The sequence below is a fragment of the Pteropus vampyrus genome, unplaced genomic scaffold (genome assembly GCF_000151845.1).
Source record: "Pteropus vampyrus isolate Shadow unplaced genomic scaffold, Pvam_2.0 Scaffold228, whole genome shotgun sequence".
Classification (NCBI taxonomy): domain Eukaryota; kingdom Metazoa; phylum Chordata; class Mammalia; order Chiroptera; family Pteropodidae; genus Pteropus; species Pteropus vampyrus.
In genome coordinates this window covers 792,580-809,552 of record NW_011889009.1, presented here as the reverse complement: position 1 = coordinate 809,552, position 16,973 = coordinate 792,580, and the positions used below count along the sequence as shown (strand labels likewise).

The following is a 16,973-nucleotide window of genomic DNA, read 5'->3' as shown; positions in this document are numbered from 1 at the left end:
CCCGCTGCCTCCTGGGCTTTGTGGTTCCCCCGCCCGTCTCCCGCGCAGGTGTCGGGGGCCGGGCCGACTACAGGTCCCATTGTGCCGCGCGCCGGCCTGACGGGGGGCTGGGCAGGAGGCGGGAGCCCGAGTCTGGCTCCGCCCCGCGCGGGGCGGGCCCTTTGTCCCCTCAGAGGCGCGAGCGACGGGCAGTCTCGGCGGGGGCCGGCCGGGGGCCGGGCAGTGGCCGTCCTATCAGCCTTCTGCGAATTTAGAGCTATTTGCGGCTTCCCCTTGGAGGCGCGTTTCGCTCCCTCCCCCCAGCACCTGCAAGGACGCAGGCCGAGGGATGGTGCAGTCCTGCCCCCGAGTTTCATCATCCAGGGCCCGACGGCGGCGGCGGCGGCGTGCGGCGGGGGCGGGTAGGATGTGGGAGTCAGGAGTCTGGGACTTGACGGCCGTTCTTACTCGTGCTGAACGTGGCCTTCCTCGTTGGCAAACGGAGATCTGCACCTGCAGGGGTTCCCGGCACATAGTAGGCACTCAGGAAATGTTTCTCAAAGAATGAACGCTCAGGACAGGGGTAGCTATCATTTTGGGCAAAGGCATCTACGGGCAAAGGCGTCCTGGCTCAACCAGAGAGAGAACAGAGCAAGACGGAATGGAAGACGCCTGGTTGGAGACGCTGACGTCCACGGGATAAGCCACTCGCCTCTCTGAGCCTCAGAGTCTCATCTGCAAGGTACACTGCCTTAAACGACTTCTAGGGTCCCTCCCCTTCTTGGAAGCTCTGTGTCTAGGTGTTTTCAGGCAGAAAATCATCCCAGAGCTCCCTCACCCCAACAAACACACACGCTCACGTTAGATCTGTGAAAGTAGGGGGCAGAAGGTGCTTCAAAAACACAGCAGTATAGGGGCGAAAAGGTACTAGAAAAATCTAGATTTGAATATGGGTGTACATAGCCACTTCCCGCTTGGCTATGAGCACATCGCTTAGCCTTTGTAAGCCTAGTTTTCTCATCTGTAAAATGGGGTGACACCCTTGCCTCATGCGGCTGAGGGGAAAGTTCATTGAGTTAACTCTGTAAAAGCCAGGGGTTTGGAACCTAGTGGGTGGCTGTCATTCCCCCTTGTCAAGAGAGTGTCATAAACTGATTTCCAGTGAAGCGGGACAGGGGATGAGAGACCAACAAGACGGAAGATCTGAGTATTGCGGTGCTGGCAAACTGCGTGGCCCACTCAGAGCCCTGGGCTGTTATCTGAGCTTCTCGTTGCTGGTTCCGCCCCCCAGCACCTGTGTCCACACCATCTCCTTCCCAGCCTCTGTCTCAGTGGCCACGTATTCAGTGAAAGATTATCCCCCAGGGAGCTGAGTCTCTCTAAGGACTCTGCTGCCTTCAATGTCATGTTCTCACCGCTCTGCCCAGTTGGGGCGACACACAGCCAGCCACACACTACCCCCACCCCACCTCTAAACACGCTTATCCTTGACCTGCTTATGACGTAAGCACAGTCCCTCACTGTTCACCCAAGGGTCAGTGCACTTCCCGCCATCTCGACCCGTGACCAGAAGGGACAGGGAGCTGGGAGGGAGAGGTGAGTACACATTCATTTATGCACCTGGGAACGACAATGCCCAGAACACAGCCCATCTGCATGGGCTCTCACGTCGTCATTGTAGAAAACGGGCCAGTGTCCCCACAAGTGGCTTTCGCCAACCTGTCACGATTGCGCGAGAAGAACACTGCCTTGCTCTCTTGTGAACCACACTTTCCAATTTGCAAAGCACCTACTTGCCTTTCGCTGCACTTGAACCTGACAGATGTCAGTGAAGTAGAAAGGGCAGGCATTGTCCCCATTTTACAGATGAGGCTCAAACTGGTTAAGTGAGTCTTTCAGGTGGCACAGTTCCGTGCGGAGCAGGAGCTGTGCTGTGGCCCATATGTATAGGGACCAGCTTGTCCCTGGATTGGGAATTCTGAGCTGCCCCTAGGCCTGGCAGGATGACATAGGATAGCTGTAGGGTCAGGAGAGTTGTGACCTCACCCGTTGAGGGAGAACTTGCCTTCAACTCAAGGGGTGTAGTCAGCAGGCGGCCTATGCTCGTCAGTGCCATCGGATTCTGCCTCACCTGCACAGAGGCACCTTGCGTGAGGCCGCCATCACGCCCTACCTGGAGAAGTCTTTGCTCAGTGCCCGGGCAAGGCTTGGACAGGCTGGAGCGCTGTTTGCCCCATGGCTTCCCCGCGAGGCGGGCCGAGGATCTGGTCGGACTGCAAATGTTTTCTTTCCTGCCTGATCCTGCTTCCTCCCACTTCCTCTTATAGGAGCCGGTCCCTAATGTGCACCCTGCCCCTCCGGCTTCCTCTCAGTCTCAGTGGTAAGGCAGATAGCACCCCAGGCCAGGGACCGCTGAAGGCTGGAAGGTCTCAGGAGCTCCAAGAAGGCTAGAGTGACCGCAGGGCAGACAAGGAGGATGGGGCAGAGAGACAGGCGTCAGAGGTGAGCGGTGTCAGGACAGAGGCCAGGTCCCGAATGTGAGAATTTTGGTCTTCATCCTAAGAAAAATTGGAAGCCTCTGGAAGGCTTAAAGTAGGGGAGTGACATGATCACAGTTATGTGTGAAATTCTGCTGCATGGAGGCTGGATCGGAGGGGGCAGTGGGGGTGCAGGAGGATGAACTGTGATATCGACAAGGTGCAGTGCTGGCCTGGACTAGGGTGCACTAGGGTGTGGGTGATGGGTAGTGGGCAGGCTCTCCTGCGTCCCTAGAACCTGACCTGCTACCTGGCACACAAGTTCTCAGTAAGTGTTTATCAAATGAATGAATGAATGAATAATGAATGAATGAATGAAGTAGGGTCTGTAAGGTCCATACTTTTGAGTGTTTTTAGTCCAGCAGGAGACGGGCAGTATGGTAAGGGAGTGAGTCCCCAGGGGTGCAGAGCAGCCAGTCCTCGGGGTCATGAGGGCCACCCCACTCAGCAGGGGGGGATAAAGGACATTCGTAAATAACCACAGAGCAGGACAGAAAGAGGAGCAGATGGGTACTATGGGGCTGCAGGGAGGGACGGATGACTCCCCAGAATGTCAAATCACGTTCAGGCTGGGTGCTTGGGTGACTCCAGGACACCTGGGGAGCCGAGAAGAAGTTAGCGCCCTCAGTGATCAAACGCCTTGGCTAAGGGGCCTGGGCAGCCACTCTCGGTGTGTTCAAGGGCCCCCTGAGTGTTTGCTTCCAGACCTGCTGGTTCTGGAGCTGCGGGGTTGGCTTGGCCCGGGGCTTCTCTTTCATCAGAACTCAGGTGCAGTGAACTTGGGGAACCACAGGCGTGGGGCAAGCCTGCGGGGGGCAGGGGTATCCAGATCTGAGAGGTCTGAATTCTGGTTCCAAATTTGCCGCTAGTCTGATGTGTGTGTGACCTGACGTGTGATGAGAGAACTAGCTGCATTTCCACCTGATTTCTGAGTTTCTGGCTCTTTTGAGAGCTTGAAGACGTTCTGTCCTCCCCTTCCAGCCCAGCTGGCTCCCCCAGGCACAGCTGCCGCCTCTGCTCACGGCGTCTCGGTTTCCTTCCCTGTCGGTGAGGTGAGGACAGTGTCCACCTCAGAGGGGTGCTGACAAATAAAATGGTGTTCTAAAAATGTGTTTTCCTGATGGATATTTGGGTAGATTAAAAGATCTGATCATTTTTAACGGTGCGTATCTTGGAGTGGTGGGATTTTTGATGACTCGTTTTTCTTTTGCTTAATCTGGTATCGGTTTCTTGAAAAATAATGATAAAAAAGAAAATTAGCTAAAAATACGAGCTCAGACCATGGGATCCAGCACTTCCGCTTCTGGGTACATACACGGAGGAATCGAACGTATTTGTACACTCACAGTCACAGCAGCGTCATTCACAGAGCCAATGGGTAGAAAGAACCCAACTGTGCATCGACAGATGAATAGATAAACACAGTGTGGATAAACAAAATATAATGGCATATTACTCAGCCTATCAAAGTCAGGAAATTCTGACACATGCTAAAACGCAGATGAACCTTAAAGACCCTATGCTAAGTGAAAAGGACAGAGATTGTATGATTTCGCTTATTTAAGAGGTACTTAGAAGAGGCAAATTTATAGACAGAAATGTGACTAGGTTACCAAGGGCTGGGGGACAGGCGGAATGGAGAGTAAGTGTTTAATGAATGGGGGACAGAGTTTGGGATGATGAGAAAGTTCTGGACATGGGGGAGGGGGATGATTGCGTAACAATGTAAATGTACTTAATGCAGCCGAACCGTACACTTGAAAATGCTCAAAACGGTCGATTCGATGTTATGTATATTTTACCATAATAAGAAAAAATAATAACAAAGATTTCCTGTGTAACCTAAGAAAATTTTGAAAAAGGAAACAACGTAAATTTTAGAATGCTTATGGCTTTGTTTCAGAGGTGGCTATCGAGCTGACTCTGGTGGGGTAAGGAGGCATTTGCTCTCCCGTTCTGTCTGTCTGTCTGTCTGTCTGTCTCTATCTCTGTCTCTGTGTCTCTCCGTCTCTCCCTCCCTCCCTCCTCCACCCATCAGCTCCCATCCCTGCTCCTCATGTCTCCCTTTCTACATAAGGGCGTCATATTTTAAAAAGTCAGGCTTGAGTTTTTAGGGTAAAGTTAAGGGGGTTTCATGGAAACATCACGTGTTCTGAGTCTCTTCAAAGCAAATTAATTGCGTCTCTAACAAGCAAATATTAGGTGAGTGAGCCAATAGCCAGGACACATGTATCCGGTAAGCTTTGAAGATGACATGCAAAGTGAGTTAAAGATAAACTCATGATCCAAAGCCAGGCTAGACACGGGCGACTGGCACATTCGACCTAAGTGTAATTTGTGGTGATCGAAACCGAATAAAGCGGTATTTGTAGGTCGGCATTGCATTGGTGACATTTCAAAACACCAGCAGGCACACTGTGGCCTTGGCAGCCGACCTGACAAAGTGCAGGAAGTTCTGGAGAGTGGGGGTGGCGGGGAGAAAGCACGTGTCTACCTTCAGGAGCGGGTACAGCCTCTTCCATTTGGTGTATGTTGTCCCCGGCCCCTGATTTCTCGCTTCCCCGTCTAGCAGGCACATGAGGACTCTGACATGAGCTCTGCCATACAGGACATTTGGGAAAGAGTTCAGAAACGGCCCAGGCCACTAGCAGAAAAATCCTCGGCAGCCCACTCAGTGACTGCAGCTGTTCAGCGCCCTGCAGCCCAGACAAAATGGTAAGCAAGGCTCAAATCAATATTTCCAGCCGCTTCACCCCGGCTTTTTCCAGATAGTGTCTTGAGGAGGTGACGTAATCTTTCAATCAGAGAAGCTTGCAAATACTTTCGGGCCCTAGGAACTTGGGAGAAAAACAATATTTATGCAGTCCCGTGAGCCCTTATGCTTTGTAGTTCTCATTTACTCATTCAAGTTTTTAATTCTAGTTTGGATTCATTCTTCAGACCCCTCTGTGCTATAAGAAAGGAAATCTCTTCCCGATTTTGTGCCTGGAGAAACAGGCACAGATGTTTGCCTAGAACATTATCTCTGATTTGGGTTTAACTCAAGGCTGGCCTGGCACTAAGCTTTCTTTAGTCCTAGTAATATTATTAAAATTACAGCGAATATTTATTAAGCAGTTTTAACGTGTTGGCACTGTGCTGAGCGCGTTACTGCATTACCTCGGATCGGCCCTGCCATGTCTTTGCTGCTGTGATCCCCATTACACTGATGGGAAAACTGAGGTTCGGAGAGATTGGGGTACTCATCAGGATCACCTGGCTGGTAAGTGGCAGAGCTGAGACTTGAACTTAGGATCTCAAAGGTTATTTATTAAAGGCTCAGTCCCACAGAAGTTCCCCCACTTCCGATGCCAGCCACAAGTGGAGTCCCCAAGCTCCCCGCCCTTCTGCCCAGACCACTCCAAACTCAAGGGTTCCCATGTCCCCTGACTCAGATTCAGTAATTCTCTAGAATGACTCATAGACCTTGGGAAATTGCTACACTTATGAGATGACACTTTGTTATAAGGGATACGACTCAGGAGAGGCCAAAAGGCAGAGACGCGCAGGGCAAGGAACAGTGGGGGCCGGTGACACGGGCCCTCTCTGGGCGTGCCACCATCACGGCACTTTGATATGTCCATCCACCCACAAGCGCCCTGAGCCGCCTAGTTCCAGTTTTTCTCAAGACTTCATTACGCAGACAGGACCCATTCTGTCACTGACCATGAGTCATTGAACTCAATCTCTAGACTCACTGACTTCCCGGGAGTTTGGAGGGGGAAGCCCAAAGCTTCCAAACCCCCAATCTCAGCAGGGCCAGCCCCTCCCTAGAAAGTATCTAAGGGCTCCTTTGAGCCACCTTGTCAACATGAACGCAGATGGGGCTAAAAGGGCCTTGTCACAGATAACAAAAGACACTCCTATCACTCTGGAAATTCCCAGGGTTTTAGGAGCTTTGTGCCTGGAACTGGGGACAAAGACCAAATCTACCTTTTATTATATCTGAACAGCCTATAGTTGAATCCTGTTTTTTCAAAGCCGTTCTGCCATCTATATCTTTTGATTGGGGAGTTTAATCCATTTACATTTAAAGTAATCGCCGATAAGAAAAGAATTACCGTTGCCATGTTGTTACTTGTTTTCTGGTACGTTCTATAGGCTTTTTTGCCGGGGTTTATTGAGATCTAATTGACATAGGACATTGTGTATGTGATTTGATACAAGCCCTACAGGATGATTTGATACAAGCACGTATTGTAAAATCGTTACCACGCTGAAGCTAGCTAGGACGTCCGTCACCTCTCATAGTGTGTCTTAGCGACTTTCAAGTATACAATAGTGTCGTTAACTGTAGTTCCCATGCCGTACATTATATATTTTCTTTGTGGTTTCCACAGGGATTACATATAACAACCTATTTTCTTTTTTCGTTCTTTGTTTTTAATTTTAAAACTTTCTGTTTCCACCCTGCAGTATACGTACATTCACTTTTATTTTCTTCCTGGTTTAGTTCCATTTCTAAAGTAACTCTTATTTCTACCTCATTTTTCCTGAGTTTTATCATTTAACTGCCATGTTTTTCTAGCTCTAATTTATGTTCATCTTGGCAATCTCATATCTGCCGAAATGACTCCGGCTCGTTTTGAAAAACTAGTTTACACCTTGCTCCAGCTTTGTCGGGGGGAACTTGGTCAGTCAGCTTTGGGCGTCCATGTTCTGTTTGTTGCTCCAGCCCCTTCGAGTCTCATCAGAGCCCCTCGTCCTCACCTGGTATTGGAGGCAAACGGGACCCCTGTTAACTTTGCCGCTTTGCTCAAATCAGCCCACTCTGCCTCCCCTCCAATACCGTTTTGCCAGCCCATCAGACGCCATGTTTCTGCCCTTTGCTTTTTGCACAAATGTGGATATCACGCAGATCTCGCAGTGTGTGCGGTGATTGTCCTCACTCTCTCGTATTTTGGGGTTTTGGAGGACACCTTATCATGTGGCCTTGCTGTGGATGTTGTCCATAGAGTTTGGGTTTACCATGTAGTCGCTCTGTCTGGTTTTGCTTGTTTGTCTGTTGTTTTGCTTTTCATGGGGAGAGGATTCAGGGAGATTAGAAAACTATGCCACTTCTGTGTCTATCCAGAACTGTTAGGGAAGGAAAAAGAGCCAGGAGAGCTCAGGAAGCGAATTATTACAGTTGCTCCCGTGGCCAGGCCAGGACCGTGTGCCGTGTACTTGAACCAGGGCTAGGTGGGGGTAGGAGGGGGTGCTCGCAGGAAGCAAGCATTCACGTTTTTGAATTCTCTACTAAAGAAGCAGAAATACAACAAATGTTTCCTATGTTTCATCTGAGGGGGTTCCGCTACTTTTTACAAAAGGTATGCTGACACTCATAATGAACCTTATCTATTTTAAAGTGAATTTTTGATTTTACGAATAACTTACATATATGTTCCTTTATGAGAGATGAACTCATAGATAAGGCTGAAGTCCTCTTCGGCCCTCCTCCTCACCAAGCCAGGTCCGCTGGCTGTTTTCCGATGCCTGGCTGACTCTGTCCTGTCTTCAACTAACTCCTGGTCCATGACCCTTTTCCCTGCTGAGAGAACATTGAAAGGCATTGTAACATTAAGCAGAGTTACATGTAAGTATGACGGCGAATCCACTAATAGCCATTTCGGGGGGTGATCTGTGCTGTTGCCCTTTTTGTACAAAAGTGTAAAACCTGAGAACAGCTGAGGATTTCAGAAACGTGGCTCTTTGCCTGTTCTGTGTGGTGAGGCCTCAAGTCACGGCTTCCTTTTTGAACAGTGAGCTTCTTGTTCTCGCACAGCTTTGGTAACTGATGGGCTTTTTGGCTCAGCTTTCACAAGCTTTATTGAGATCGTTTTAATTAGGATGCGTTATGATTCAAGTTGCAGAAAACGCTACTCATGTTCACTTTTAAAAAAGGACGTGTGGGCTCCTGGAACCAAGCAGTATGATGATATTTGACACTTCGGGGTTCAAATCGGGTCGTGGCAATCAGGTCAACTTCTTGCCAACTCCAGGGTCTCCGGTTACATTGTGTGGCACGAGCCCAACACCGTGCGTCTTGGCGATGCCCCGAGTCCTGTGCCAGGGTCCCTCTGTTCCTGTCTCTCTGTTCACTTCTGCGTGGCAGGCTCCCTTCATACAGTGAATGGGCTGTGCTAGCTCATCTCTCCACCTTCCCCGTCACCAACACCAGGAGAGAATAGAGGATCTCTTTCTCTCAGAAGCACCGGGAAAAGCCCCGTCTTGACTCATCGATCTGACTGGGTCACAGACCCAGCCTGGAGCCGACCGCTGGGATCACGGGAACACTGATGTGCCCATGGCCAAGGTTAGCAGCTTCTCCAGAAGCTCCCGAAGAAACAGTGAGGCAAGAGGGGGCCAGGCACGGTTAACGGAGTGCGGCTGTGACGAGGGACAGCTCCACCTGGCTTGGATGGCACCTCCTCTTCTGAGGCAGCACGTCACAGTGGTCGAGAGCCACGTGACCTTAGTCTAATATTGGCTTTACCGTTTAAGGGCTGTCCGTCTGACCTTGGGCCGGTTACCGCGCCTCTTTGGGCCTCGGTGTCCTCCTCTGAAAAGTGGGGGATGATAGCACACCCCCATGAGATTGCTGCGGCGTGAAATCGACCAAGTATGCATAAGACACTTCGAACAGTAGTTGGCGTGGGTCGAGGTCTACGTAAAAGTCTTTGCCATTGTCACAGGTGTATCGATCCTGAGGACAGAATAGGAAAATGCTCCACGTGGCAAATAGCGAGTGAAGGGCAGGGGTCCTTCGGCCTTAGGCTGTGAGATACAGTGACTTGGAGTGACGCTTTCATCAGCTCATCGGCTCGTCCTTCCTCGCAAGGGACGGGAAGCTCCCGGGTTCCACACATCTGTGTGCGGGCGTGAGGACGTGACTGTGGAAGGCCACGAGGGACAACCCGTTGTGAGATTCGATTCATATTGTTCCGGGACTTTAGACGCTGATTCGTGATTTCACTGCCAGCCTGGGGACCAGCCGCCGCTTTGATCTGTGACGCGACACACCGATTTACTTACAAACCGCTGACAGCTGCCCTCTCCGCCTAACACGGCCATTCCACAAATGACCCGGGGACCACTAGAGGAGAGACTGGGGACTGTGATGGAACTTTCTTCCCAGTGAAGTGTAAACTGTCCTTAAGAATTAGAGCTGTCTTAATAAATCCCAGGTCTCAAACGTGGTAATTAAGAGAAGCCTGAAACGCCACAGAGGCTTGAATTCCAGGGCTTCCGTTCGAACCCCCAAACGTCGGACCCCCGCCTGTGTCCTGGCCTGGCATCTGACTGCCCTCGCAGCCTCCTCCACCCCTGTCTTAGTAACAGTCTCAGACCCTGGCAGCAAATGGCACGCGAAGCCGAGCACATTTTATTCTACACAGACGGGATTATATAAATCTTCCCGTTTTAAAGTAATTTCCTTCACCCTTTATTTCTTTTGTGTGGTTGTAGGAGTCTGCTTGGATTCCTAATGAGCCATATCCCTGGCTGGCTTTATCCTGTTTTAAGAAAAATCTGTCAATTCCATTGACTTTCATCCGGGTGTTCACACGTTTATTGAGGACCTACTCTGTGGCAGCCACCCCGCCAAATGTTGATGTAATTAGACAGCTTCCTCTTATCCTCTTCAGCTAGTTTTTTGTTCAAAAAATTCTACTTTGGATTCCTCCCCCTCCTCTTCCTCCGCCCTTCTCCCGCCCCCCGTCTTTCTGTTTCCCTCTCTCTCTAGAAGGGCACTGATTTAGGCGAAAGACCTAGTTTCTGCATGGCTCCCCCTGATCCGCAGGGTTTCTGCGGGGAGACTGCAGCCTTCGGGTCCCCCAGCATGCACCAGGTTATGTCAACTTCCTCGTTTTCCAACACGTTTCTGAGGGCACCCTTCTCCTCTCCTCGTCTGGCCTCTGCCTTCTCATTTTTCTAAAGTTAGGTCAACATCGTGGCCTTCGGGGACGCTTTCTCGGGTCCCTGTGGTTTAGGTATTTCTCCCCCAGGCTTCCTTGAGTTTACCGTTCTTGGAGAAAGCCTCACGGTTGGACCGTGCTCGTTGATTTACTTGCCTGTCTCTGTCACCAGGGGAGAAGCCAGGCAGGAGCCTTGTCTGATTGGCCTTACCATCCCCAGTGTCTAAGAGACGAGTGTCGAATGAATGAGTGGCACATATTTACTGCGTACCTACTATGTGCCAGTCACTGTACGAAGCTCTAGGGACACCAAAATCTAGTCTCTTTGACGATCGTAATCTAGTGGAAAGATACACGCTAGGTTAATAATCACATGTCGCTGTGCCATCTTGGACTGATGAGAGCTTTGAAGAAAAGGCATAGGACGTTAGGAGACTGTGTGACGGGAGGACCCAAGGGTCGGATAAGCAGGACTCTTACCTGGGCAGACTTAGTACACAGGACCCAGGGATCAGCCCGGAGACTGAAATCCACCCCAGAGGGCAGGGAAAGGCCAGAGAAAGAGGCTGGTGCCTCCAGTCTGGTAATTAATAGACTTTATTAATAGAAAAGTACATACGAGGCAGGTCTGGGGCAAGCGCAAGACGAAACAGATCACCGTGCCACTTGGTGGGGGCGCAGAATCATACCGCATGAGGGATGGTCACGGGTACTGGTGCGTGGATGCCCCCAGATACAGGAAATGTACGTGTTCCACAAGGCAGGGGCAACAGCCCGCTCCAGCACAAAGCAGGAGGCAGGGAGGGGGTGCCGATTTATGTCAGAATGAACGTCAGTTACGATCAGACGGTCGCTAAGGGCAGTTTGCAGAAAGCAACCTCCATTTGGGCCTGGGTCCAGCTCGTGGGACAGTGGTGACATTGTGTAGCCGTCTCTCTCCACAGGTAGGAAAGGAGAGGCAGAGCTGGACATGAGTTCAGGTGGGTGGTCCTCAGGTGTGCCAGCTGCCTGGTCGCCATGGGTATCTGCTTACTGTGCTTGTCCTGTGTCCCTTCTTCAGGTGACAGTGCCCTGATTTTTTTTCTGTTGGGGAGCCAAGCCTTCCTTATTCTCATCCTGACCTATATTTCTTTCTAGCAATGGACACTTCACCTAACCAAATAATTATATCATCTCTCAGGTCTCCTCCCGTGTATTAGTTTAGGGACGAATTTGGACCCAAATCAAGTCTGGGAGTCTTGGCAGAATTATGAAGAAAGACATGTATTTCTTTTAGCATTTGGGAGTTTGTGCTCAAGAGAGAAGGGGAGAATCGATACAGACAAATAGAATCCTGATGATTTTTTTTCAGCACCTAGATCCAGCCATGCCTGAAACTCATGTGGATATAAGTGTCTAAATTCATATATATGGCTTTTAAATTCATTGACTAAACAGTTCTCTCATTTTTTTTATGTGACTTAAGCTCATTTTCACTGGGATTCAGTTGCTTGCAACTAAGTGTCTTTATTAATACATTGATTTTAACTAATGTCACTCGTTTGCTAAATCCCAAGGGGATAGGGGAGACCAGCTCAAGCATTTAGCAAGGGGGAGGCCCAGTCCAAACACCAATATTTCCTGCACCAGGAGGGAGTTCCCCTAAGCCTCCGTATTCTGGGCCTCTTCCCCTGAGCCCCAGACCCGTGTTGCATCCGTGTTTGATTGCCTAGCAACAGATGCACTGAGGGATGGCCAGTAGAGGGAGATACAAATAGGAACCTTCCTAGTCCTGGCTGGGCAGGGAGGCCCTCGTACCCCACGTACCCCACGTGCTGGGAAACCACAAGCTGCTTCGTGCTGGAGGAACGTGGGGCAGGCCTGATTGGAGAGTGGAGAGCTGGCTTTTCTGGACTGCGAAACTTGAACCTGCGGGGTAGGCAGGCTGAGACTGTCAGTGGCTTCCACGAGTAACAGCACTGGCGGTCACGGCTGCCATCTAGTGTCAGATGTCAACTTTTGCAAGTTGTTTACGAGCTGTTTCCAGCTGGAAGGCCTTTTGAGGGCCCATTGGAGGAGGTCATTACCTCTGCCTTCCCATTGGCAAGAACCTCAGAATCAGAATTTTGATATTATCTCTCATTTAGCTTATTATTCAAACGGCCGCAGAGCCAAACTGGCTGGATGGGGGGAAAGGGGAGTCATTCTACAACCTTCACCTTGTGTCTCATTCCAAACCTCTAGGTGCTATGAATTAGATGGATAGATGAATGATAGATAGATGATAGGTAAATGATGGATAGATATGATAGATAGATGATAGGTAAATAGATAGGATAGATAGATAGTAGATAATAGAAAGTTTTTAAGTTCTGTAATAGTCATATTTATGGTCAGGGTTCTGGTAGAAAACAGGTAGCACACTCCAAAGGGGTGAGTGGGGAGAGGTTAATGACAGAGCCCCTCCCAAAGGGAAGGGACCCTGCGAAACAACCAGGGACGAGGGGTGGGGGGTGGGGAGTGTGCCGGAGTTAGCCACCGGAGGAAGCAGCTGCCACCCACCGGCCTGATGGCGCAAAAAGAGGGGAGGCCCCTGCAGGAGCTGCTGCGTGGGAGAGGGCCCCCTGACAGGTGCGTGGCCCCAGCTGCTGGCTCTTGGTCGGGTCCTGAGCAGCACACCGGAAGAGGAGGAGTCAGCTGTAGGAGACTTGCTAAGGAAGCGCCAGGGCAGGTGGCAAGTGGAGTGGGAGAAGCAGGGCCGAGAGGGCGAGGAAGCCCGGAGAGCTGTGGTGTGGGGCAGAGCCCTGGAGGGTAGCTGCAGTCTGATCCCGAAGGAGAACCTTGGTGGGGCTGGGCTCCCTCTCGCAAGGTCTGGCGTTGAGCCCCTGCTCAGGTCGGGGAAGGGGCGGAAGGAGGGGACTAACTAAGCCCTCTGGACCTTCCACTGCCGGGTTAGGGCCACGCGCTGATGCCAGGCCCTGGGAGCACGGCTTGAGCACAGCCGAAGGTGCTGGGCGTGAGAAGAGCACCCTGAAAAATCCGTGTAAAGGGATCCAAACGGATCTGGTGCCGCAAGGACACCTGCCTCGAGTGGGGATGGCAGCCAGTAAAACGCGGTGCGGCTGTCAGTTGACTGCTGACTGAGGAAGACGCTAGATGGAGTTTGGAGTAAAAGAGGTTTATTAGGGGACGGGGTGACGCCAGGGAAAGAGAAAGGGGGAGCCTGGGAACACAGCCAGGGCTGGCCTTGTCCCGCAGGAGCGCTGGAGCAGGCTGCCCATCAGAAGAGTCATGCCCTAGGCCCTAGAACCCCTCGCTGTGTCTCCTGAGGGTGGGACAGCAGGAGTCTCTGCAGCTAAATGGCAAGTTCTCACAGTCTTTCTCACCATCTTATAGAGTTGAGCCAGTTTTCTGTGCCGCGCTGGCAAGTTCTCTGCCAACGCTTGCACTCGCCACCCTCAGGGGCACACACACTGGCCGCAAGCAGGGAGTTTTGTGGGGGTGAGGTGTGGGCAGCACTGGGGTGCCTGTGGGTGGTATCAGGGTCCCTGTGGGTGGCATGGGGGTCCCGGTGGGCCAGTTCAAGCGCTCTGTAGGCAAGGCCTCTTCAGCGGTTTGTGGGTGGCCGTCTGATGGAGTCCAGAAAGCAGTTAGTAGGACTCACTGCCTTTGATGCATTCCAAGGCCCCACCCCCACCCCTCCCACCCTACCCCGACCCACCCACGGTCTTCCGGATGGGGTGGGAAAGAGATGGGCCTCTTTGGCACTGTCCCACATAGCTGGGGAAGCTGGACTCTCATTTACATGCTCCCCTTTCTGCTGTGGGAGAAGCTGCAGGCCGAAGGTGGCCTCTCCTGGCACTGGGCTGCGCTGTCCTGTAAGAGGGAGACACAGGGACAGTGAAACTTCCTCTTCCTCTCTTCAACACATCCGATCTCCCGGATTTTTTTTTTTTTTCCCCAAGGATGCGCTAGAACTTCTGCACTGGACTCCCACAAAGGTACTCTCATTTGTGGGTGTTGTCAAAATCAAGTTTTCTTTGAGGGGCAGATGGTAGAAAACGCCTAACCTACCATCTTGCTGCTGTCACTCTGTGGTTTTATTACTCATATTGAATGGCTTTTCTATGTTGAACCATCCTGCAATCTGGGAATAAATCTCACTTGGTCACGATGTATAAACCTTATAATATGTTGCCGAATTTGGGTTGCTAGTGTTTTATGGAGGCTCTTTGGATCTTGATATTTTAATGGAAGGAAAGAAGGCAACACGTGACAGTTAAGACTGGAGAATAAAAATTAAAGTCAGAAAGTTGGATGAACAGATTTTACATATTGTTATTTTTCATATTTTAATAATTATCAATGAAAGAGACAATGAACTTGACATTGCACATCTGTGAAAAATTATAATTCAATATTTTACAAATGTAATAGAACAGTGTGGATTATACAATCCCTGAAAAGAAGATCCCCACCTAGGAAAATGATGGATCTGAAAACCATTTATTTCATTGAAAAATATTTAAAATTTTAATATTTACTCTATGGGATAAATTGTTGGACCTAGCCACTTATGACAATTGAATATGAATTTTGAAAATACATCATCATTTCGTTTGGGATAAAGCTTAAGAATGAACCATGAAATTACTGAAATTGCTTCAAAATCTTTCCTTCCATTCCCATTAACATACCTACCATGATGCGAGCGGTAAAGGGGCTATGAAATAGATCTGACAAGCTGTGTGTGGGCGGGGGGAGGCCACATGGCAGGCCTGATAAGCTCAGTGACTAAAAGTAACCACATGAGTTGGTCTGATGACAAATTCCTAACTGGGCAGGTCAACAGCAGATAGTCAATCCCAAGCCCATAGCGTCCTTAGCAAAGGTCAGCCTTTACCTTAAGTGGGCCCTTCCATTGTTCTTGTGCATCTAGGATAACTGGCCTTTGAAATGTCAGAGTCATTGTCTTTTCCAGACCACTAGGAGGCACAACCTGCAGCACCAGAGCATGACCACAGAACCCTCACTGTGATCTGATTGCCCAAATACCATCTCTGTGTGCTGTAAATATTAACTATCCTGTACCCACCCATGTGAAAGAAGTGTGTTTCTCCATTTGCTTTTTATCTAATCCTAGAGATTTCCCCATTTTGCTTTCTCCCGCCTCCTTAATCTACCACCAATGGATTTCATGTACCTTCCTTGGGTTTCCTCCTATGATTCTAAGTATGTAAAAGGAACTGCAAAACTGTCATTTTCTAGAGCAGTGGTCCCCAAACTTTGTGGCACCAGGGACTGGTGCTCCAATGAGAATCTAACACGCCATGATCTGAGGCGGAGCTGAGGCAGTGATGCTAGTGCTGGGGAGCGGCTGCAGATACAGATGGAGCTTCACTGGCTCAGCCGCTGCTCACCTCCTTCTGTGCAGCCTGGATGCTAACAGGCCACGGACGGGTACCGGTCCATGGTCTGGGGGGCTGGGAATCCTTGCTCTGGAACATTTTCTCAATCTGTTGAGATTTTGCTTCCAGGCATGTCCTCAAAAACTTGGCTCAAATGAAAACTTACAAAACTTTTCTCTAGGTTTAGACATTCTTTCGTTAACAATGATAACTTAGAACAAGTGTAGACATAATATTTTTTTCTGGCAAGCAGCGCTTTTATCAATCCAACCTATAAATGACCAAAGAAGAAACAATCTCATTTGTCACATTGAAAACTTTAAATATTTATATACATTGTATTCATTCAAAGTGTGCTTATAGACACTTAATATGCAGACTAGAAATTTCACTCATACCTGTGTTACAATTGTGGAACGAAATTTACCAGTGTAATAGCCATTGTCTGTCATAAATGCTGATTGACAAATTTTCTCTGAGCAAAGTGTAGTTTCTTAAGTTATTTTTCTCTGTTATGTTTGTTCCTATTGTCGAGTGTAATTTTGTCAGTCGAATTCCATATTTAAAAAATGAACTTGCATTTGTATATATAGTGTTCCACTTCATTTCAGTAGTAACTTATTTTTATCTTAATTTAGTATCAGTGACTGATAGATTAAAAAAGAACTAATTCTTCCTGTGGACAGTAAGTCCCACTGGTCTAAATAGTTAGACTGTGCTCCTTGAGGGGCAGGCCGCTGCATTTTATTTGTATTTGCCTGACAGTGGCACTTAGGCAATTATTTATTAAATAAATGTATGACTCTGGGTCCAGGACGTTAATCAGTTGTGTGTTCCAACCACTCAACGATTGGACTTGCCACCCCTTTACTGAAGTTAACTGAACGCCAGGAGCAGTGCTGGGCGCTCCAGGCTCCACCCACTTCGTTCTCCTTCCTCCCGGGAGGGGGCGTGCCCAGCTCCCGCGCTGCGTCCAGTGCGCTCGTTGGTCGAACTCGACGCCCGTCACTGACAGGTCCCGCCCAAGCCACGCCCACGCCGTCAGCCCGGCCGGGAGAAGGCGTGGCCAGGGTCCCTCCGGAGAGACCGGGCCTCTGGTCTCGTGAGAATCTGGCCGCGCGCGAGGGCCGGCGCCG

At 49.9% G+C, this 16,973-nt stretch overlaps 1 long non-coding RNA gene across 3 annotated transcripts in view; it reads left to right on the top strand.

The window, feature by feature from the left end:
• Positions 1-235: 235 nt before the first annotated feature.
• The window catches only part of LOC105301190, a 30,224-nt gene continuing 13,486 nt past the window's right edge, over positions 236-16,973 (top strand). The window contains exons 1-2 of one of the 3 annotated variants that reach the window (XR_002775953.1): positions 236-721; positions 5,086-5,231. This is a non-coding gene — a long non-coding RNA (uncharacterized LOC105301190). The remainder of the gene's footprint in view (positions 722-5,085; positions 5,232-16,973) is intronic. The other 2 variants (XR_002775954.1, XR_896703.2) reach the window with 2 other exon arrangements.